The sequence below is a fragment of the Aquarana catesbeiana genome, linkage group LG12, assembly GCF_042186555.1.
Source record: "Aquarana catesbeiana isolate 2022-GZ linkage group LG12, ASM4218655v1, whole genome shotgun sequence".
NCBI classification, from domain to species: Eukaryota; Metazoa; Chordata; class Amphibia; order Anura; family Ranidae; genus Aquarana; species Aquarana catesbeiana.
In genome coordinates this window covers 190851971-190871731 of record NC_133335.1, presented here as the reverse complement: position 1 = coordinate 190871731, position 19761 = coordinate 190851971, and the positions used below count along the sequence as shown (strand labels likewise).

Sequence of the window (19761 nt, the reverse complement as noted above, 5' to 3'; positions counted from 1 at the left end):
AGTTAGTCACATTCAGTTGGACTTGTTATATACTGTTGATGACATTTCACTAGTCACCAGAAGTGTGCCCTTTGGAAGACTTCTCAAACAAAACATGCAATGAATGCAGTTATTCTAATGCTGCTAGAGCAGAGAGGTAAGTGTTCTTTGAGATGTCAGTGTGTTGGGCAAGGAACTGCAGCAACATCAGAGATGCTTGAGCCCTTGAGGATAGGGATTTTGTTAAAAGAGCTTGGCAGCAGTGGGATTCGAACCCACGCCCCCGAAGAGACTGGAGCCTTAATCCAGCGCCTTAGACCGCTCGGCCATGCTACCTGTAAAAGAGTGCTCGCTAATGACTGAAAAGCGGCGGGACATAGTCTGCATTCCATGCTCTGAATTCATTGCTTGTGCTGGAGGCCTCAGAACTCTCAACTTCAAGTATTCACCACTTTATCCATTATGAAAGGTTGTTGAAGTTTGACACAGATGGCCAAGATGCCAACTTATGTGCTTCAGTCCTCTTTCTGAGGCTGCAGATTGTGGTCACTTTACGCTTGAGAGTGGACTTTGGGTGCAGCATTCTGGCACTTAGTTCACTTGGCACTCTGCTGAAAAGTGTGCCAGCTTTTCATTAGTGCTGCTTGTTTTTTGGTGTCCACACTTAAAGTGTGAACGTGGTATCTAGCTTACAGGAGGTAGTCACATTGAGTTGGACTTGTTTTGTAACGTTGACGACATTTCACTAGTCATCTCATCAGAAGTGTGCCCTTTGGAAGACTTCTCAACCAAAACATGCAATTTCCTAATGCTGCTTTTCTGAGATTCCAGTGTGTAGAGCAAGGAACGCCAGCAAAGTGCAGCAGAAACTTCATAGACGCTTGAGCCCTCGAGGATAGGCATTTGTTAAAAGAGCTTGGCAGCAGTGGGATTCGAACCCACGCCCCCAAAGAGACTGGAGCCTAAATCCAGCGCCTTAGACCGCTCGGCCATGCTACCTACAAAAGAGTGCTCGCTAACCATTAAAAGGCGGAGGGACATATTCTACATTCCATGGATTGATGAGGCCGTGGCATAGATATAGCACACCTGGAATTCCTGCAGCTTGTCTTTAATGAGAGCCTGGGATGGCTAAGAAAGACACAGCCCCAGCTGGGCTGTCGCATATTGGCCGGTTAGCTCAGTTGGTTAGAGCGTGGTGCTAATAACGCCAAGGTCGGGGGTTCGATCCCCGTACGGGCCATCCGTGCGCTTGATCTTTATGGTCTCAGGCATGTGTACCCTGTGGCTTTCTGCTGTCCGATGTTCTGCATTCATTGCTTGTGCTGGAGGCCTCAGATCTCTCCACTCCAAGTGGTCACCACTTTATCCATTATGAAAGGTTGTTGAAGTTTGACACAGATGGCCAAGATGCCAACTTATGTGCTTCTGTCCTCTTTCTGAGGCAGCAAGTTGTGGTCGTTTTACGCTTGAGAGTGGACTTTGGGTGCAGCATTCTGTGGCAAGTTCACTTGGCACTCTCCTACAAAATGTGCCAGCTTTTCATTACTGCTGCTTGTTTTTGCTGTCTACACTTAAAGTAGGAGTGTTGAATCTAGCTTACAGGAGTTAGTCACATTCAGTTGGACTTGTTATATACTGTTGATGACATTTCACTAGTCACCAGAAGTGTGCCCTTTGGAAGACTTCTCAAACAAAACATGCAATGAATGCAGTTATTCTAATGCTGCTAGAGCAGAGAGGTAAGTGTTCTTTGAGATGTCAGTGTGTTGGGCAAGGAACTGCAGCAACATCAGAGATGCTTGAGCCCTTGAGGATAGGGATTTTGTTAAAAGAGCTTGGCAGCAGTGGGATTCGAACCCACGCCCCCGAAGAGACTGGAGCCTTAATCCAGCGCCTTAGACCGCTCGGCCATGCTACCTGTAAAAGAGTGCTCGCTAATGACTGAAAAGTGGCGGGACATAGTCTGCATTCCATGCTCTGAATTCATTGCTTGTGCTGGAGGCCTCAGAACTCTCAACTTCAAGTATTCACCACTTTATCCATTATGAAAGGTTGTTGAAGTTTGACACAGATGGCCAAGATGCCAACTTATGTGCTTCAGTCCTCTTTCTGAGGCTGCAGATTGTGGTCACTTTACGCTTGAGAGTGGACTTTGGGTGCAGCATTCTGGCACTTAGTTCACTTGGCACTCTGCTGAAAAGTGTGCCAGCTTTTCATTAGTGCTGCTTGTTTTTTGGTGTCCACACTTAAAGTGTGAACGTGGTATCTAGCTTACAGGAGGTAGTCACATTGAGTTGGACTTGTTTTGTAACGTTGACGACATTTCACTAGTCATCTCATCAGAAGTGTGCCCTTTGGAAGACTTCTCAACCAAAACATGCAATTTCCTAATGCTGCTTTTCTGAGATTCCAGTGTGTAGAGCAAGGAACGCCAGCAAAGTGCAGCAGAAACTTCATAGACGCTTGAGCCCTCGAGGATAGGCATTTGTTAAAAGAGCTTGGCAGCAGTGGGATTCGAACCCACGCCCCCAAAGAGACTGGAGCCTAAATCCAGCGCCTTAGACCGCTCGGCCATGCTACCTACAAAAGAGTGCTCGCTAACCATTAAAAGGCGGAGGGACATATTCTACTAGATATAGCACACCTGGAATTCCTGCAGCTTGTCTTTAATGAGAGCCTGGGATGGCTAAGAAAGACACAGCCCCAGCTGGGCTGTCGCATATTGGCCGGTTAGCTCAGTTGGTTAGAGCGTGGTGCTAATAACGCCAAGGTCGCGGGTTCGATCCCCGTACGGGCCATCCGTGCGCTTGATCTTTATGGTCTCAGGCATGTGTACCCTGTGGCTTTCTGCTGTCCGATGTTCTGCATTCATTGCTTGTGCTGGAGGCCTCAGATCTCTCCACTCCAAGTGGTCACCACTTTATCCATTATGAAAGGTTGTTGAAGTTTGACACAGATGGCCAAGATGCCAACTTATGTGCTTCTGTCCTCTTTCTGAGGCAGCAAGTTGTGGTCCTTTTACGCTTGAGAGTGGACTTTGGGTGCAGCATTCTGTGGCAAGTTCACTTGGCACTCTCCTACAAAATGTGCCAGCTTTTCATTACTGCTGCTTGTTTTTGCTGTCTACACTTAAAGTAGGAGTGTTGAATCTAGCTTACAGGAGTTAGTCACATTCAGTTGGACTTGTTATATACTGTTGATGACATTTCACTAGTCACCAGAAGTGTGCCCTTTGGAAGACTTCTCAAACAAAACATGCAATGAATGCAGTTATTCTAATGCTGCTAGAGCAGAGAGGTAAGTGTTCTTTGAGATGTCAGTGTGTTGGGCAAGGAACTGCAGCAACATCAGAGATGCTTGAGCCCTTGAGGATAGGGATTTTGTTAAAAGAGCTTGGCAGCAGTGGGATTCGAACCCACGCCCCCGAAGAGACTGGAGCCTTAATCCAGCGCCTTAGACCGCTCGGCCATGCTACCTGCAAAAGAGTGCTCGCTAATGACTGAAAAGCGGCGGGACATAGTCTGCATTCCATGCTCTGAATTCATTGCTTGTGCTGGAGGCCTCAGAACTCTCAACTTCAAGTATTCACCACTTTATCCATTATGAAAGGTTGTTGAAGTTTGACACAGATGGCCAAGATGCCAACTTATGTGCTTCAGTCCTCTTTCTGAGGCTGCAGATTGTGGTCACTTTACGCTTGAGAGTGGACTTTCGGTGCAGCATTCTGGCACTTAGTTCACTTGGCACTCTGCTGAAAAGTGTGCCAGCTTTTCATTAGTGCTGCTTGTTTTTTGGTGTCCACACTTAAAGTGTGAACGTGGTATCTAGCTTACAGGAGGTAGTCACATTGAGTTGGACTTGTTTTGTAACGTTGACGACATTTCACTAGTCATCTCATCAGAAGTGTGCCCTTTGGAAGACTTCTCAACCAAAACATGCAATTTCCTAATGCTGCTTTTCTGAGATTCCAGTGTGTAGAGCAAGGAACGCCAGCAAAGTGCAGCAGAAACTTCATAGACGCTTGAGCCCTCGAGGATAGGCATTTGTTAAAAGAGCTTGGCAGCAGTGGGATTCGAACCCACGCCCCCAAAGAGACTGGAGCCTAAATCCAGCGCCTTAGACCGCTCGGCCATGCTACCTACAAAAGAGTGCTCGCTAACCATTAAAAGGCGGAGGGACATATTCTACATTCCATGGATTGATGAGGCCGTGGCATAGATATAGCACACCTGGAATTCCTGCAGCTTGTCTTTAATGAGAGCCTGGGATGGCTAAGAAAGACACAGCCCCAGCTGGGCTGTCGCATATTGGCCGGTTAGCTCAGTTGGTTAGAGCGTGGTGCTAATAACGCCAAGGTCGCGGGTTCGATCCCCGTACGGGCCATCCGTGCGCTTGATCTTTATGGTCTCAGGCATGTGTACCCTGTGGCTTTCTGCTGTCCGATGTTCTGCATTCATTGCTTGTGCTGGAGGCCTCAGATCTCTCCACTCCAAGTGGTCACCACTTTATCCATTATGAAAGGTTGTTGAAGTTTGACACAGATGGCCAAGATGCCAACTTATGTGCTTCTGTCCTCTTTCTGAGGCAGCAAGTTGTGGTCCTTTTACGCTTGAGAGTGGACTTTGGGTGCAGCATTCTGTGGCAAGTTCACTTGGCACTCTCCTACAAAATGTGCCAGCTTTTCATTACTGCTGCTTGTTTTTGCTGTCTACACTTAAAGTAGGAGTGTTGAATCTAGCTTACAGGAGTTAGTCACATTCAGTTGGACTTGTTATATACTGTTGATGACATTTCACTAGTCACCAGAAGTGTGCCCTTTGGAAGACTTCTCAAACAAAACATGCAATGAATGCAGTTATTCTAATGCTGCTAGAGCAGAGAGGTAAGTGTTCTTTGAGATGTCAGTGTGTTGGGCAAGGAACTGCAGCAACATCAGATTGTGGTCACTTTACGCTTGAGAGTGGACTTTCGGTGCAGCATTCTGGCACTTAGTTCACTTGGCACTCTGCTGAAAAGTGTGCCAGCTTTTCATTAGTGCTGCTTGTTTTTTGGTGTCCACACTTAAAGTGTGAACGTGGTATCTAGCTTACAGGAGGTAGTCACATTGAGTTGGACTTGTTTTGTAACGTTGACGACATTTCACTAGTCATCTCATCAGAAGTGTGCCCTTTGGAAGACTTCTCAACCAAAACATGCAATTTCCTAATGCTGCTTTTCTGAGATTCCAGTGTGTAGAGCAAGGAACGCCAGCAAAGTGCAGCAGAAACTTCATAGACGCTTGAGCCCTCGAGGATAGGCATTTGTTAAAAGAGCTTGGCAGCAGTGGGATTCGAACCCACGCCCCCAAAGAGACTGGAGCCTAAATCCAGCGCCTTAGACCGCTCGGCCATGCTACCTACAAAAGAGTGCTCGCTAACCATTAAAAGGCGGAGGGACATATTCTACATTCCATGGACTGATGAGGCCGTGGCATAGATATAGCACACCTGGAATTCCTGCAGCTTGTCTTTAATGAGAGCCTGGGATGGCTAAGAAAGACACAGCCCCAGCTGGGCTGTCGCATATTGGCCGGTTAGCTCAGTTGGTTAGAGCGTGGTGCTAATAACGCCAAGGTCGCGGGTTCGATCCCCGTACGGGCCATCCGTGCGCTTGATCTTTATGGTCTCAGGCATGTGTACCCTGTGGCTTTCTGCTGTCCGATGTTCTGCATTCATTGCTTGTGCTGGAGGCCTCAGATCTCTCCACTCCAAGTGGTCACCACTTTATCCATTATGAAAGGTTGTTGAAGTTTGACACAGATGGCCAAGATGCCAACTTATGTGCTTCTGTCCTCTTTCTGAGGAAGCAAGTTGTGGTCCTTTTACGCTTGAGAGTGGACTTTGGGTGCAGCATTCTGTGGCAAGTTCACTTGGCACTCTCCTACAAAATGTGCCAGCTTTTCATTACTGCTGCTTGTTTTTGCTGTCTACACTTAAAGTAGGAGTGTTGAATCTAGCTTACAGGAGTTAGTCACATTCAGTTGGACTTGTTATATACTGTTGATGACATTTCACTAGTCACCAGAAGTGTGCCCTTTGGAAGACTTCTCAAACAAAACATGCAATGAATGCAGTTATTCTAATGCTGCTAGAGCAGAGAGGTAAGTGTTCTTTGAGATTCCAGTGTGTTGGGCAAGGAACTGCAGCAACATCAGAGATGCTTGAGCCCTTGAGGATAGGGATTTTGTTAAAAGAGCTTGGCAGCAGTGGGATTCGAACCCACGCCCCCGAAGAGACTGGAGCCTTAATCCAGCGCCTTAGACCGCTCGGCCATGCTACCTGTAAAAGAGTGCTCGCTAATGACTGAAAAGCGGCGGGACATAGTCTGCATTCCATGCTCTGAATTCATTGCTTGTGCTGGAGGCCTCAGAACTCTCAACTTCAAGTATTCACCACTTTATCCATTATGAAAGGTTGTTGAAGTTTGACACAGATGGCCAAGATGCCAACTTATGTGCTTCAGTCCTCTTTCTGAGGCTGCAGATTGTGGTCACTTTACGCTTGAGAGTGGACTTTGGGTGCAGCATTCTGGCACTTAGTTCACTTGGCACTCTGCTGAAAAGTGTGCCAGCTTTTCATTAGTGCTGCTTGTTTTTTGGTGTCCACACTTAAAGTGTGAACGTGGTATCTAGCTTACAGGAGGTAGTCACATTGAGTTGGACTTGTTTTGTAACGTTGACGACATTTCACTAGTCATCTCATCAGAAGTGTGCCCTTTGGAAGACTTCTCAACCAAAACATGCAATTTCCTAATGCTGCTTTTCTGAGATTCCAGTGTGTAGAGCAAGGAACGCCAGCAAAGTGCAGCAGAAACTTCATAGACGCTTGAGCCCTCGAGGATAGGCATTTGTTAAAAGAGCTTGGCAGCAGTGGGATTCGAACCCACGCCCCCAAAGAGACTGGAGCCTAAATCCAGCACCTTAGACCGCTCGGCCATGCTACCTACAAAAGAGTGCTCGCTAACCATTAAAAGGCGGAGGGACATATTCTACATTCCATGGATTGATGAGGCCGTGGCATAGATATAGCACACCTGGAATTCCTGCAGCTTGTCTTTAATGAGAGCCTGGGATGGCTAAGAAAGACACAGCCCCAGCTGGGCTGTCGCATATTGGCCGGTTAGCTCAGTTGGTTAGAGCGTGGTGCTAATAACGCCAAGGTCGCGGGTTCGATCCCCGTACGGGCCATCCGTGCGCTTGATCTTTATGGTCTCAGGCATGTGTACCCTGTGGCTTTCTGCTGTCCGATGTTCTGCATTCATTGCTTGTGCTGGAGGCCTCAGATCTCTCCACTCCAAGTGGTCACCACTTTATCCATTATGAAAGGTTGTTGAAGTTTGACACAGATGGCCAAGATGCCAACTTATGTGCTTCTGTCCTCTTTCTGAGGCAGCAAGTTGTGGTCGTTTTACGCTTGAGAGTGGACTTTGGGTGCAGCATTCTGTGGCAAGTTCACTTGGCACTCTCCTACAAAATGTGCCAGCTTTTCATTACTGCTGCTTGTTTTTGCTGTCTACACTTAAAGTAGGAGTGTTGAATCTAGCTTACAGGAGTTAGTCACATTCAGTTGGACTTGTTATATACTGTTGATGACATTTCACTAGTCACCAGAAGTGTGCCCTTTGGAAGACTTCTCAAACAAAACATGCAATGAATGCAGTTATTCTAATGCTGCTAGAGCAGAGAGGTAAGTGTTCTTTGAGATGTCAGTGTGTTGGGCAAGGAACTGCAGCAACATCAGAGATGCTTGAGCCCTTGAGGATAGGGATTTTGTTAAAAGAGCTTGGCAGCAGTGGGATTCGAACCCACGCCCCCGAAGAGACTGGAGCCTTAATCCAGCGCCTTAGACCGCTCGGCCATGCTACCTGTAAAAGAGTGCTCGCTAATGACTGAAAAGTGGCGGGACATAGTCTGCATTCCATGCTCTGAATTCATTGCTTGTGCTGGAGGCCTCAGAACTCTCAACTTCAAGTATTCACCACTTTATCCATTATGAAAGGTTGTTGAAGTTTGACACAGATGGCCAAGATGCCAACTTATGTGCTTCAGTCCTCTTTCTGAGGCTGCAGATTGTGGTCACTTTACGCTTGAGAGTGGACTTTGGGTGCAGCATTCTGGCACTTAGTTCACTTGGCACTCTGCTGAAAAGTGTGCCAGCTTTTCATTAGTGCTGCTTGTTTTTTGGTGTCCACACTTAAAGTGTGAACGTGGTATCTAGCTTACAGGAGGTAGTCACATTGAGTTGGACTTGTTTTGTAACGTTGACGACATTTCACTAGTCATCTCATCAGAAGTGTGCCCTTTGGAAGACTTCTCAACCAAAACATGCAATTTCCTAATGCTGCTTTTCTGAGATTCCAGTGTGTAGAGCAAGGAACGCCAGCAAAGTGCAGCAGAAACTTCATAGACGCTTGAGCCCTCGAGGATAGGCATTTGTTAAAAGAGCTTGGCAGCAGTGGGATTCGAACCCACGCCCCCAAAGAGACTGGAGCCTAAATCCAGCACCTTAGACCGCTCGGCCATGCTACCTACAAAAGAGAGCTCGCTAACCATTAAAAGGCGGAGGGACATATTCTACATTCCATGGATTGATGAGGCCGTGGCATAGATATAGCACACCTGGAATTCCTGCAGCTTGTCTTTAATGAGAGCCTGGGATGGCTAAGAAAGACACAGCCCCAGCTGGGCTGTCGCATATTGGCCGGTTAGCTCAGTTGGTTAGAGCGTGGTGCTAATAACGCCAAGGTCGCGGGTTCGATCCCCATCCGTGCGCTTGATCTTTATGGTCTCAGGCATGTGTACCCTGTGGCTTTCTGCTGTCCGATGTTCTGCATTCATTGCTTGTGCTGGAGGCCTCAGATCTCTCCACTCCAAGTGGTCACCACTTTATCCATTATGAAAGGTTGTTGAAGTTTGACACAGATGGCCAAGATGCCAACTTATGTGCTTCTGTCCTCTTTCTGAGGCAGCAAGTTGTGGTCCTTTTACGCTTGAGAGTGGACTTTGGGTGCAGCATTCTGTGGCAAGTTCACTTGGCACTCTCCTACAAAATGTGCCAGCTTTTCATTACTGCTGCTTGTTTTTGCTGTCTACACTTAAAGTAGGAGTGTTGAATCTAGCTTACAGGAGTTAGTCACATTCAGTTGGACTTGTTATATACTGTTGATGACATTTCACTAGTCACCAGAAGTGTGCCCTTTGGAAGACTTCTCAAACAAAACATGCAATGAATGCAGTTATTCTAATGCTGCTAGAGCAGAGAGGTAAGTGTTCTTTGAGATGTCAGTGTGTTGGGCAAGGAACTGCAGCAACATCAGAGATGCTTGAGCCCTTGAGGATAGGGATTTTGTTAAAAGAGCTTGGCAGCAGTGGGATTCGAACCCACGCCCCCGAAGAGACTGGAGCCTTAATCCAGCGCCTTAGACCGCTCGGCCATGCTACCTGCAAAAGAGTGCTCGCTAATGACTGAAAAGCGGCGGGACATAGTCTGCATTCCATGCTCTGAATTCATTGCTTGTGCTGGAGGCCTCAGAACTCTCAACTTCAAGTATTCACCACTTTATCCATTATGAAAGGTTGTTGAAGTTTGACACAGATGGCCAAGATGCCAACTTATGTGCTTCAGTCCTCTTTCTGAGGCTGCAGATTGTGGTCACTTTACGCTTGAGAGTGGACTTTCGGTGCAGCATTCTGGCACTTAGTTCACTTGGCACTCTGCTGAAAAGTGTGCCAGCTTTTCATTAGTGCTGCTTGTTTTTTGGTGTCCACACTTAAAGTGTGAACGTGGTATCTAGCTTACAGGAGGTAGTCACATTGAGTTGGACTTGTTTTGTAACGTTGACGACATTTCACTAGTCATCTCATCAGAAGTGTGCCCTTTGGAAGACTTCTCAACCAAAACATGCAATTTCCTAATGCTGCTTTTCTGAGATTCCAGTGTGTAGAGCAAGGAACGCCAGCAAAGTGCAGCAGAAACTTCATAGACGCTTGAGCCCTCGAGGATAGGCATTTGTTAAAAGAGCTTGGCAGCAGTGGGATTCGAACCCACGCCCCCAAAGAGACTGGAGCCTAAATCCAGCGCCTTAGACCGCTCGGCCATGCTACCTACAAAAGAGTGCTCGCTAACCATTAAAAGGCGGAGGGACATATTCTACATTCCATGGATTGATGAGGCCGTGGCATAGATATAGCACACCTGGAATTCCTGCAGCTTGTCTTTAATGAGAGCCTGGGATGGCTAAGAAAGACACAGCCCCAGCTGGGCTGTCGCATATTGGCCGGTTAGCTCAGTTGGTTAGAGCGTGGTGCTAATAACGCCAAGGTCGCGGGTTCGATCCCCGTACGGGCCATCCGTGCGCTTGATCTTTATGGTCTCAGGCATGTGTACCCTGTGGCTTTCTGCTGTCCGATGTTCTGCATTCATTGCTTGTGCTGGAGGCCTCAGATCTCTCCACTCCAAGTGGTCACCACTTTATCCATTATGAAAGGTTGTTGAAGTTTGACACAGATGGCCAAGATGCCAACTTATGTGCTTCTGTCCTCTTTCTGAGGCAGCAAGTTGTGGTCCTTTTACGCTTGAGAGTGGACTTTGGGTGCAGCATTCTGTGGCAAGTTCACTTGGCACTCTCCTACAAAATGTGCCAGCTTTTCATTACTGCTGCTTGTTTTTGCTGTCTACACTTAAAGTAGGAGTGTTGAATCTAGCTTACAGGAGTTAGTCACATTCAGTTGGACTTGTTATATACTGTTGATGACATTTCACTAGTCACCAGAAGTGTGCCCTTTGGAAGACTTCTCAAACAAAACATGCAATGAATGCAGTTATTCTAATGCTGCTAGAGCAGAGAGGTAAGTGTTCTTTGAGATGTCAGTGTGTTGGGCAAGGAACTGCAGCAACATCAGATTGTGGTCACTTTACGCTTGAGAGTGGACTTTCGGTGCAGCATTCTGGCACTTAGTTCACTTGGCACTCTGCTGAAAAGTGTGCCAGCTTTTCATTAGTGCTGCTTGTTTTTTGGTGTCCACACTTAAAGTGTGAACGTGGTATCTAGCTTACAGGAGGTAGTCACATTGAGTTGGACTTGTTTTGTAACGTTGACGACATTTCACTAGTCATCTCATCAGAAGTGTGCCCTTTGGAAGACTTCTCAACCAAAACATGCAATTTCCTAATGCTGCTTTTCTGAGATTCCAGTGTGTAGAGCAAGGAACGCCAGCAAAGTGCAGCAGAAACTTCATAGACGCTTGAGCCCTCGAGGATAGGCATTTGTTAAAAGAGCTTGGCAGCAGTGGGATTCGAACCCACGCCCCCAAAGAGACTGGAGCCTAAATCCAGCGCCTTAGACCGCTCGGCCATGCTACCTACAAAAGAGTGCTCGCTAACCATTAAAAGGCGGAGGGACATATTCTACATTCCATGGACTGATGAGGCCGTGGCATAGATATAGCACACCTGGAATTCCTGCAGCTTGTCTTTAATGAGAGCCTGGGATGGCTAAGAAAGACACAGCCCCAGCTGGGCTGTCGCATATTGGCCGGTTAGCTCAGTTGGTTAGAGCGTGGTGCTAATAACGCCAAGGTCGCGGGTTCGATCCCCGTACGGGCCATCCGTGCGCTTGATCTTTATGGTCTCAGGCATGTGTACCCTGTGGCTTTCTGCTGTCCGATGTTCTGCATTCATTGCTTGTGCTGGAGGCCTCAGATCTCTCCACTCCAAGTGGTCACCACTTTATCCATTATGAAAGGTTGTTGAAGTTTGACACAGATGGCCAAGATGCCAACTTATGTGCTTCTGTCCTCTTTCTGAGGAAGCAAGTTGTGGTCCTTTTACGCTTGAGAGTGGACTTTGGGTGCAGCATTCTGTGGCAAGTTCACTTGGCACTCTCCTACAAAATGTGCCAGCTTTTCATTACTGCTGCTTGTTTTTGCTGTCTACACTTAAAGTAGGAGTGTTGAATCTAGCTTACAGGAGTTAGTCACATTCAGTTGGACTTGTTATATACTGTTGATGACATTTCACTAGTCACCAGAAGTGTGCCCTTTGGAAGACTTCTCAAACAAAACATGCAATGAATGCAGTTATTCTAATGCTGCTAGAGCAGAGAGGTAAGTGTTCTTTGAGATTCCAGTGTGTTGGGCAAGGAACTGCAGCAACATCAGAGATGCTTGAGCCCTTGAGGATAGGGATTTTGTTAAAAGAGCTTGGCAGCAGTGGGATTCGAACCCACGCCCCCGAAGAGACTGGAGCCTTAATCCAGCGCCTTAGACCGCTCGGCCATGCTACCTGTAAAAGAGTGCTCGCTAATGACTGAAAAGCGGCGGGACATAGTCTGCATTCCATGCTCTGAATTCATTGCTTGTGCTGGAGGCCTCAGAACTCTCAACTTCAAGTATTCACCACTTTATCCATTATGAAAGGTTGTTGAAGTTTGACACAGATGGCCAAGATGCCAACTTATGTGCTTCAGTCCTCTTTCTGAGGCTGCAGATTGTGGTCACTTTACGCTTGAGAGTGGACTTTGGGTGCAGCATTCTGGCACTTAGTTCACTTGGCACTCTGCTGAAAAGTGTGCCAGCTTTTCATTAGTGCTGCTTGTTTTTTGGTGTCCACACTTAAAGTGTGAACGTGGTATCTAGCTTACAGGAGGTAGTCACATTGAGTTGGACTTGTTTTGTAACGTTGACGACATTTCACTAGTCATCTCATCAGAAGTGTGCCCTTTGGAAGACTTCTCAACCAAAACATGCAATTTCCTAATGCTGCTTTTCTGAGATTCCAGTGTGTAGAGCAAGGAACGCCAGCAAAGTGCAGCAGAAACTTCATAGACGCTTGAGCCCTCGAGGATAGGCATTTGTTAAAAGAGCTTGGCAGCAGTGGGATTCGAACCCACGCCCCCAAAGAGACTGGAGCCTAAATCCAGCACCTTAGACCGCTCGGCCATGCTACCTACAAAAGAGTGCTCGCTAACCATTAAAAGGCGGAGGGACATATTCTACATTCCATGGATTGATGAGGCCGTGGCATAGATATAGCACACCTGGAATTCCTGCAGCTTGTCTTTAATGAGAGCCTGGGATGGCTAAGAAAGACACAGCCCCAGCTGGGCTGTCGCATATTGGCCGGTTAGCTCAGTTGGTTAGAGCGTGGTGCTAATAACGCCAAGGTCGCGGGTTCGATCCCCGTACGGGCCATCCGTGCGCTTGATCTTTATGGTCTCAGGCATGTGTACCCTGTGGCTTTCTGCTGTCCGATGTTCTGCATTCATTGCTTGTGCTGGAGGCCTCAGATCTCTCCACTCCAAGTGGTCACCACTTTATCCATTATGAAAGGTTGTTGAAGTTTGACACAGATGGCCAAGATGCCAACTTATGTGCTTCTGTCCTCTTTCTGAGGCAGCAAGTTGTGGTCGTTTTACGCTTGAGAGTGGACTTTGGGTGCAGCATTCTGTGGCAAGTTCACTTGGCACTCTCCTACAAAATGTGCCAGCTTTTCATTACTGCTGCTTGTTTTTGCTGTCTACACTTAAAGTAGGAGTGTTGAATCTAGCTTACAGGAGTTAGTCACATTCAGTTGGACTTGTTATATACTGTTGATGACATTTCACTAGTCACCAGAAGTGTGCCCTTTGGAAGACTTCTCAAACAAAACATGCAATGAATGCAGTTATTCTAATGCTGCTAGAGCAGAGAGGTAAGTGTTCTTTGAGATGTCAGTGTGTTGGGCAAGGAACTGCAGCAACATCAGAGATGCTTGAGCCCTTGAGGATAGGGATTTTGTTAAAAGAGCTTGGCAGCAGTGGGATTCGAACCCACGCCCCCGAAGAGACTGGAGCCTTAATCCAGCGCCTTAGACCGCTCGGCCATGCTACCTGTAAAAGAGTGCTCGCTAATGACTGAAAAGTGGCGGGACATAGTCTGCATTCCATGCTCTGAATTCATTGCTTGTGCTGGAGGCCTCAGAACTCTCAACTTCAAGTATTCACCACTTTATCCATTATGAAAGGTTGTTGAAGTTTGACACAGATGGCCAAGATGCCAACTTATGTGCTTCAGTCCTCTTTCTGAGGCTGCAGATTGTGGTCACTTTACGCTTGAGAGTGGACTTTGGGTGCAGCATTCTGGCACTTAGTTCACTTGGCACTCTGCTGAAAAGTGTGCCAGCTTTTCATTAGTGCTGCTTGTTTTTTGGTGTCCACACTTAAAGTGTGAACGTGGTATCTAGCTTACAGGAGGTAGTCACATTGAGTTGGACTTGTTTTGTAACGTTGACGACATTTCACTAGTCATCTCATCAGAAGTGTGCCCTTTGGAAGACTTCTCAACCAAAACATGCAATTTCCTAATGCTGCTTTTCTGAGATTCCAGTGTGTAGAGCAAGGAACGCCAGCAAAGTGCAGCAGAAACTTCATAGACGCTTGAGCCCTCGAGGATAGGCATTTGTTAAAAGAGCTTGGCAGCAGTGGGATTCGAACCCACGCCCCCAAAGAGACTGGAGCCTAAATCCAGCACCTTAGACCGCTCGGCCATGCTACCTACAAAAGAGAGCTCGCTAACCATTAAAAGGCGGAGGGACATATTCTACATTCCATGGATTGATGAGGCCGTGGCATAGATATAGCACACCTGGAATTCCTGCAGCTTGTCTTTAATGAGAGCCTGGGATGGCTAAGAAAGACACAGCCCCAGCTGGGCTGTCGCATATTGGCCGGTTAGCTCAGTTGGTTAGAGCGTGGTGCTAATAACGCCAAGGTCGCGGGTTCGATCCCCATCCGTGCGCTTGATCTTTATGGTCTCAGGCATGTGTACCCTGTGGCTTTCTGCTGTCCGATGTTCTGCATTCATTGCTTGTGCTGGAGGCCTCAGATCTCTCCACTCCAAGTGGTCACCACTTTATCCATTATGAAAGGTTGTTGAAGTTTGACACAGATGGCCAAGATGCCAACTTATGTGCTTCTGTCCTCTTTCTGAGGCAGCAAGTTGTGGTCCTTTTACGCTTGAGAGTGGACTTTGGGTGCAGCATTCTGTGGCAAGTTCACTTGGCACTCTCCTACAAAATGTGCCAGCTTTTCATTACTGCTGCTTGTTTTTGCTGTCTACACTTAAAGTAGGAGTGTTGAATCTAGCTTACAGGAGTTAGTCACATTCAGTTGGACTTGTTATATACTGTTGATGACATTTCACTAGTCACCAGAAGTGTGCCCTTTGGAAGACTTCTCAAACAAAACATGCAATGAATGCAGTTATTCTAATGCTGCTAGAGCAGAGAGGTAAGTGTTCTTTGAGATGTCAGTGTGTTGGGCAAGGAACTGCAGCAACATCAGAGATGCTTGAGCCCTTGAGGATAGGGATTTTGTTAAAAGAGCTTGGCAGCAGTGGGATTCGAACCCACGCCCCCGAAGAGACTGGAGCCTTAATCCAGCGCCTTAGACCGCTCGGCCATGCTACCTGCAAAAGAGTGCTCGCTAATGACTGAAAAGCGGCGGGACATAGTCTGCATTCCATGCTCTGAATTCATTGCTTGTGCTGGAGGCCTCAGAACTCTCAACTTCAAGTATTCACCACTTTATCCATTATGAAAGGTTGTTGAAGTTTGACACAGATGGCCAAGATGCCAACTTATGTGCTTCAGTCCTCTTTCTGAGGCTGCAGATTGTGGTCACTTTACGCTTGAGAGTGGACTTTGGGTGCAGCATTCTGGCACTTAGTTCACTTGGCACTCTGCTGAAAAGTGTGCCAGCTTTTCATTAGTGCTGCTTGTTTTTTGGTGTCCACACTTAAAGTGTGAACGTGGTATCTAGCTTACAGGAGGTAGTCACATTGAGTTGGACTTGTTTTGTAACGTTGACGACATTTCACTAGTCATCTCATCAGAAGTGTGCCCTTTGGAAGACTTCTCAACCAAAACATGCAATTTCCTAATGCTGCTTTTCTGAGATTCCAGTGTGTAGAGCAAGGAACGCCAGCAAAGTGCAGCAGAAACTTCATAGACGCTTGAGCCCTCGAGGATAGGCATTTGTTAAAAGAGCTTGGCAGCAGTGGGATTCGAACCCACGCCCCCAAAGAGACTGGAGCCTAAATCCAGCACCTTAGACCGCTCGGCCATGCTACCTACAAAAGAGTGCTCGCTAACCATTAAAAGGCGGAGGGACATATTCTACATTCCATGGATTGATGAGGCCGTGGCATAGATATAGCACACCTGGAATTCCTGCAGCTTGTCTTTAATGAGAGCCTGGGATGGCTAAGAAAGACACAGCCCCAGCTGGGCTGTCGCATATTGGCCGGTTAGCTCAGTTGGTTAGAGCGTGGTGCTAATAACGCCAAGGTCGCGGGTTCGATCCCCGTACGGGCCATCCGTGCGCTTGATCTTTATGGTCTCAGGCATGTGTACCCTGTGGCTTTCTGCTGTCCGATGTTCTGCATTCATTGCTTGTGCTGGAGGCCTCAGATCTCTCCACTCCAAGTGGTCACCACTTTATCCATTATGAAAGGTTGTTGAAGTTTGACACAGATGGCCAAGATGCCAACTTATGTGCTTCTGTCCTCTTTCTGAGGCAGCAAGTTGTGGTCCTTTTACGCTTGAGAGTGGACTTTGGGTGCAGCATTCTGTGGCAAGTTCACTTGGCACTCTCCTACAAAATGTGCCAGCTTTTCATTACTGCTGCTTGTTTTTGCTGTCTACACTTAAAGTAGGAGTGTTGAATCTAGCTTACAGGAGTTAGTCACATTCAGTTGGACTTGTTATATACTGTTGATGACATTTCACTAGTCAACAGAAGTGTGCCCTTTGGAAGACTTCTCAAACAAAACATGCAATGAATGCAGTTATTCTAATGCTGCTAGAGCAGAGAGGTAAGTGTTCTTTGAGATGTCAGTGTGTTGGGCAAGGAACTGCAGCAACATCAGAGATGCTTGAGCCCTTGAGGATAGGGATTTTGTTAAAAGAGCTTGGCAGCAGTGGGATTCGAACCCACGCCCCCGAAGAGACTGGAGCCTTAATCCAGCGCCTTAGACCGCTCGGCCATGCTACCTGTAAGAGAGTGCTCGCTAATGACTGAAAAGCGGCGGGACATAGTCTGCATTCCATGCTCTGAATTCATTGCTTGTGCTGGAGGCCTCAGAACTCTCAACTTCAAGTATTCACCACTTTATCCATTATGAAAGGTTGTTGAAGTTTGACACAGATGGCCAAGATGCCAACTTATGTGCTTCAGTCCTCTTTCTGAGGCTGCAGATTGTGGTCACTTTACGCTTGAGAGTGGACTTTGGGTGCAGCATTCTGGCACTTAGTTCACTTGGCACTCTGCTGAAAAGTGTGCCAGCTTTTCATTAGTGCTGCTTGTTTTTTGGTGTCCACACTTAAAGTGTGAACGTGGTATCTAGCTTACAGGAGGTAGTCACATTGAGTTGGACTTGTTTTGTAACGTTGACGACATTTCACTAGTCATCTCATCAGAAGTGTGCCCTTTGGAAGACTTCTCAACCAAAACATGCAATTTCCTAATGCTGCTTTTCTGAGATTCCAGTGTGTAGAGCAAGGAACGCCAGCAAAGTGCAGCAGAAACTTCATAGACGCTTGAGCCCTCGAGGATAGGCATTTGTTAAAAGAGCTTGGCAGCAGTGGGATTCGAACCCACGCCCCCAAAGAGACTGGAGCCTAAATCCAGCGCCTTAGACCGCTCGGCCATGCTACCTACAAAAGAGTGCTCGCTAACCATTAAAAGGCGGAGGGACATATTCTACATTCCATGGATTGATGAGGCCGTGGCATAGATATAGCACACCTGGAATTCCTGCAGCTTGTCTTTAATGAGAGCCTGGGATGGCTAAGAAAGACACAGCCCCAGCTGGGCTGTCGCATATTGGCCGGTTAGCTCAGTTGGTTAGAGCGTGGTGCTAATAACGCCAAGGTCGCGGGTTCGATCCCCGTATGGGCCATCCGTGCGCTTGATCTTTATGGTCTCAGGCATGTGTACCCTGTGGCTTTCTGCTGTCCGATGTTCTGCATTCATTGCTTGTGCTGGAGGCCTCAGATCTCTCCACTCCAAGTGGTCACCACTTTATCCATTATGAAAGGTTGTTGAAGTTTGACACAGATGGCCAAGATGCCAACTTATGTGCTTCTGTCCTCTTTCTGAAGAAGCAAGTTGTGGTCCTTTTACGCTTGAGAGTGGACTTTGGGTGCAGCATTCTGTGGCAAGTTCACTTGGCACTCTCCTACAAAATGTGCCAGCTTTTCATTACTGCTGCTTGTTTTTGCTGTCTACACTTAAAGTAGGAGTGTTGAATCTAGCTTACAGGAGTTAGTCACATTCAGTTGGACTTGTTATATACTGTTGATGACATTTCACTAGTCACCAGAAGTGTGCCCTTTGGAAGACTTCTCAAACAAAACATGCAATGAATGCAGTTATTCTAATGCTGCTAGAGCAGAGAGGTAAGTGTTCTTTGAGATTCCAGTGTGTTGGGCAAGGAACTGCAGCAACATCAGAGATGCTTGAGCCCTTGAGGATAGGGATTTTGTTAAAAGAGCTTGGCAGCAGTGGGATTCGAACCCACGCCCCCGAAGAGACTGGAGCCTTAATCCAGCGCCTTAGACCGCTCGGCCATGCTACCTGTAAAAGAGTGCTCGCTAATGACTGAAAAGCGGCGGGACATAGTCTGCATTCCATGCTCTGAATTCATTGCTTGTGCTGGAGGCCTCAGAACTCTCAACTTCAAGTATTCACCACTTTATCCATTATGAAAGGTTGTTGAAGTTTGACACAGATGGCCAAGATGCCAACTTATGTGCTTCAGTCCTCTTTCTGAGGCTGCAGATTGTGGTCACTTTACGCTTGAGAGTGGACTTTGGGTGCAGCATTCTGGCACTTAGTTCACTTGGCACTCTGCTGAAAAGTGTGCCAGCTTTTCATTAGTGCTGCTTGTTTTTTGGTGTCCACACTTAAAGTGTGAACGTGGTATCTAGCTTACAGGAGGTAGTCACATTGAGTTGGACTTGTTTTGTAACGTTGACGACATTTCACTAGTCATCTCATCAGAAGTGTGCCCTTTGGAAGACTTCTCAACCAAAACATGCAATTTCCTAATGCTGCTTTTCTGAGATTCCAGTGTGTAGAGCAAGGAACGCCAGCAAAGTGCAGCAGAAACTTCATAGACGCTTGAGCCCTCGAGGATAGGCATTTGTTAAAAGAGCTTGGCAGCAGTGGGATTCGAACCCACGCCCCCAAAGAGACTGGAGCCTAAATCCAGCACCTTAGACCGCTCGGCCATGCTACCTACAAAAGAGTGCTCGCTAACCATTAAAAGGCGGAGGGACATATTCTACATTCCATGGATTGATGAGGCCGTGGCATAGATATAGCACACCTGGAATTCCTGCAGCTTGTCTTTAATGAGAGCCTGGGATGGCTAAGAAAGACACAGCCCCAGCTGGGCTGTCGCATATTGGCCGGTTAGCTCAGTTGGTTAGAGCATGGTGCTAATAACGCCAAGGTCGCGGGTTCGATCCCCGTACGGGCCATCCGTGCGCTTGATCTTTATGGTCTCAGGCATGTGTACCCTGTGGCTTTCTGCTGTCCGATGTTCTGCATTCATTGCTTGTGCTGGAGGCCTCAGATCTCTCCACTCCAAGTGGTCACCACTTTATCCATTATGAAAGGTTGTTGAAGTTTGACACAGATGGCCAAGATGCCAACTTATGTGCTTCTGTCCTCTTTCTGAGGCAGCAAGTTGTGGTCCTT

At 47.2% G+C, this 19761-nt stretch overlaps 34 non-coding genes across 34 annotated transcripts; 10 read left to right on the top strand and 24 right to left on the bottom strand.

Moving 5' to 3' along the window:
- Positions 1 to 233: 233 nt before the first annotated feature.
- Positions 234 to 315, bottom strand: TRNAL-AAG (transfer RNA leucine (anticodon AAG)). The gene has a single exon. It is a non-coding gene; the product is annotated as a tRNA-Leu (tRNA).
- A 581-nt stretch (positions 316 to 896) lies between these two features.
- TRNAL-UAG (transfer RNA leucine (anticodon UAG)) lies at positions 897 to 978 on the bottom strand. Its single transcript has one exon. It is a non-coding gene; the product is annotated as a tRNA-Leu (tRNA).
- Positions 979 to 1818: 840 nt separating this feature from the next.
- Positions 1819 to 1900, bottom strand: TRNAL-AAG (transfer RNA leucine (anticodon AAG)). The gene has a single exon. It is a non-coding gene; the product is annotated as a tRNA-Leu (tRNA).
- Positions 1901 to 2481: 581 nt separating this feature from the next.
- On the bottom strand, positions 2482 to 2563 carry TRNAL-UAG (transfer RNA leucine (anticodon UAG)). The gene has a single exon. It is a non-coding gene; the product is annotated as a tRNA-Leu (tRNA).
- A 143-nt stretch (positions 2564 to 2706) lies between these two features.
- On the top strand, positions 2707 to 2780 carry TRNAI-AAU (transfer RNA isoleucine (anticodon AAU)). The gene has a single exon. It is a non-coding gene; the product is annotated as a tRNA-Ile (tRNA).
- Positions 2781 to 3376: 596 nt separating this feature from the next.
- TRNAL-AAG (transfer RNA leucine (anticodon AAG)) lies at positions 3377 to 3458 on the bottom strand. The gene has a single exon. It is a non-coding gene; the product is annotated as a tRNA-Leu (tRNA).
- A 581-nt stretch (positions 3459 to 4039) lies between these two features.
- On the bottom strand, positions 4040 to 4121 carry TRNAL-UAG (transfer RNA leucine (anticodon UAG)). The gene has a single exon. It is a non-coding gene; the product is annotated as a tRNA-Leu (tRNA).
- Positions 4122 to 4291: 170 nt separating this feature from the next.
- TRNAI-AAU (transfer RNA isoleucine (anticodon AAU)) lies at positions 4292 to 4365 on the top strand. Its single transcript has one exon. It is a non-coding gene; the product is annotated as a tRNA-Ile (tRNA).
- A 931-nt stretch (positions 4366 to 5296) lies between these two features.
- TRNAL-UAG (transfer RNA leucine (anticodon UAG)) lies at positions 5297 to 5378 on the bottom strand. The gene has a single exon. It is a non-coding gene; the product is annotated as a tRNA-Leu (tRNA).
- Positions 5379 to 5548: 170 nt separating this feature from the next.
- TRNAI-AAU (transfer RNA isoleucine (anticodon AAU)) lies at positions 5549 to 5622 on the top strand. The gene has a single exon. It is a non-coding gene; the product is annotated as a tRNA-Ile (tRNA).
- A 596-nt stretch (positions 5623 to 6218) lies between these two features.
- Positions 6219 to 6300, bottom strand: TRNAL-AAG (transfer RNA leucine (anticodon AAG)). Its single transcript has one exon. It is a non-coding gene; the product is annotated as a tRNA-Leu (tRNA).
- A 581-nt stretch (positions 6301 to 6881) lies between these two features.
- On the bottom strand, positions 6882 to 6963 carry TRNAL-UAG (transfer RNA leucine (anticodon UAG)). The gene has a single exon. It is a non-coding gene; the product is annotated as a tRNA-Leu (tRNA).
- A 170-nt stretch (positions 6964 to 7133) lies between these two features.
- On the top strand, positions 7134 to 7207 carry TRNAI-AAU (transfer RNA isoleucine (anticodon AAU)). The gene has a single exon. It is a non-coding gene; the product is annotated as a tRNA-Ile (tRNA).
- Positions 7208 to 7803: 596 nt separating this feature from the next.
- On the bottom strand, positions 7804 to 7885 carry TRNAL-AAG (transfer RNA leucine (anticodon AAG)). The gene has a single exon. It is a non-coding gene; the product is annotated as a tRNA-Leu (tRNA).
- Positions 7886 to 8466: 581 nt separating this feature from the next.
- On the bottom strand, positions 8467 to 8548 carry TRNAL-UAG (transfer RNA leucine (anticodon UAG)). The gene has a single exon. It is a non-coding gene; the product is annotated as a tRNA-Leu (tRNA).
- Positions 8549 to 9379: 831 nt separating this feature from the next.
- On the bottom strand, positions 9380 to 9461 carry TRNAL-AAG (transfer RNA leucine (anticodon AAG)). The gene has a single exon. It is a non-coding gene; the product is annotated as a tRNA-Leu (tRNA).
- Positions 9462 to 10042: 581 nt separating this feature from the next.
- TRNAL-UAG (transfer RNA leucine (anticodon UAG)) lies at positions 10043 to 10124 on the bottom strand. The gene has a single exon. It is a non-coding gene; the product is annotated as a tRNA-Leu (tRNA).
- A 170-nt stretch (positions 10125 to 10294) lies between these two features.
- On the top strand, positions 10295 to 10368 carry TRNAI-AAU (transfer RNA isoleucine (anticodon AAU)). Its single transcript has one exon. It is a non-coding gene; the product is annotated as a tRNA-Ile (tRNA).
- Positions 10369 to 11299: 931 nt separating this feature from the next.
- TRNAL-UAG (transfer RNA leucine (anticodon UAG)) lies at positions 11300 to 11381 on the bottom strand. Its single transcript has one exon. It is a non-coding gene; the product is annotated as a tRNA-Leu (tRNA).
- A 170-nt stretch (positions 11382 to 11551) lies between these two features.
- TRNAI-AAU (transfer RNA isoleucine (anticodon AAU)) lies at positions 11552 to 11625 on the top strand. The gene has a single exon. It is a non-coding gene; the product is annotated as a tRNA-Ile (tRNA).
- Positions 11626 to 12221: 596 nt separating this feature from the next.
- TRNAL-AAG (transfer RNA leucine (anticodon AAG)) lies at positions 12222 to 12303 on the bottom strand. Its single transcript has one exon. It is a non-coding gene; the product is annotated as a tRNA-Leu (tRNA).
- Positions 12304 to 12884: 581 nt separating this feature from the next.
- Positions 12885 to 12966, bottom strand: TRNAL-UAG (transfer RNA leucine (anticodon UAG)). Its single transcript has one exon. It is a non-coding gene; the product is annotated as a tRNA-Leu (tRNA).
- Positions 12967 to 13136: 170 nt separating this feature from the next.
- On the top strand, positions 13137 to 13210 carry TRNAI-AAU (transfer RNA isoleucine (anticodon AAU)). The gene has a single exon. It is a non-coding gene; the product is annotated as a tRNA-Ile (tRNA).
- Positions 13211 to 13806: 596 nt separating this feature from the next.
- On the bottom strand, positions 13807 to 13888 carry TRNAL-AAG (transfer RNA leucine (anticodon AAG)). Its single transcript has one exon. It is a non-coding gene; the product is annotated as a tRNA-Leu (tRNA).
- Positions 13889 to 14469: 581 nt separating this feature from the next.
- On the bottom strand, positions 14470 to 14551 carry TRNAL-UAG (transfer RNA leucine (anticodon UAG)). Its single transcript has one exon. It is a non-coding gene; the product is annotated as a tRNA-Leu (tRNA).
- An 831-nt stretch (positions 14552 to 15382) lies between these two features.
- On the bottom strand, positions 15383 to 15464 carry TRNAL-AAG (transfer RNA leucine (anticodon AAG)). Its single transcript has one exon. It is a non-coding gene; the product is annotated as a tRNA-Leu (tRNA).
- A 581-nt stretch (positions 15465 to 16045) lies between these two features.
- TRNAL-UAG (transfer RNA leucine (anticodon UAG)) lies at positions 16046 to 16127 on the bottom strand. The gene has a single exon. It is a non-coding gene; the product is annotated as a tRNA-Leu (tRNA).
- A 170-nt stretch (positions 16128 to 16297) lies between these two features.
- Positions 16298 to 16371, top strand: TRNAI-AAU (transfer RNA isoleucine (anticodon AAU)). Its single transcript has one exon. It is a non-coding gene; the product is annotated as a tRNA-Ile (tRNA).
- A 596-nt stretch (positions 16372 to 16967) lies between these two features.
- On the bottom strand, positions 16968 to 17049 carry TRNAL-AAG (transfer RNA leucine (anticodon AAG)). The gene has a single exon. It is a non-coding gene; the product is annotated as a tRNA-Leu (tRNA).
- A 581-nt stretch (positions 17050 to 17630) lies between these two features.
- On the bottom strand, positions 17631 to 17712 carry TRNAL-UAG (transfer RNA leucine (anticodon UAG)). The gene has a single exon. It is a non-coding gene; the product is annotated as a tRNA-Leu (tRNA).
- Positions 17713 to 17882: 170 nt separating this feature from the next.
- TRNAI-AAU (transfer RNA isoleucine (anticodon AAU)) lies at positions 17883 to 17956 on the top strand. The gene has a single exon. It is a non-coding gene; the product is annotated as a tRNA-Ile (tRNA).
- A 596-nt stretch (positions 17957 to 18552) lies between these two features.
- TRNAL-AAG (transfer RNA leucine (anticodon AAG)) lies at positions 18553 to 18634 on the bottom strand. Its single transcript has one exon. It is a non-coding gene; the product is annotated as a tRNA-Leu (tRNA).
- A 581-nt stretch (positions 18635 to 19215) lies between these two features.
- Positions 19216 to 19297, bottom strand: TRNAL-UAG (transfer RNA leucine (anticodon UAG)). The gene has a single exon. It is a non-coding gene; the product is annotated as a tRNA-Leu (tRNA).
- A 170-nt stretch (positions 19298 to 19467) lies between these two features.
- TRNAI-AAU (transfer RNA isoleucine (anticodon AAU)) lies at positions 19468 to 19541 on the top strand. The gene has a single exon. It is a non-coding gene; the product is annotated as a tRNA-Ile (tRNA).
- Positions 19542 to 19761: the final 220 nt, after the last annotated feature.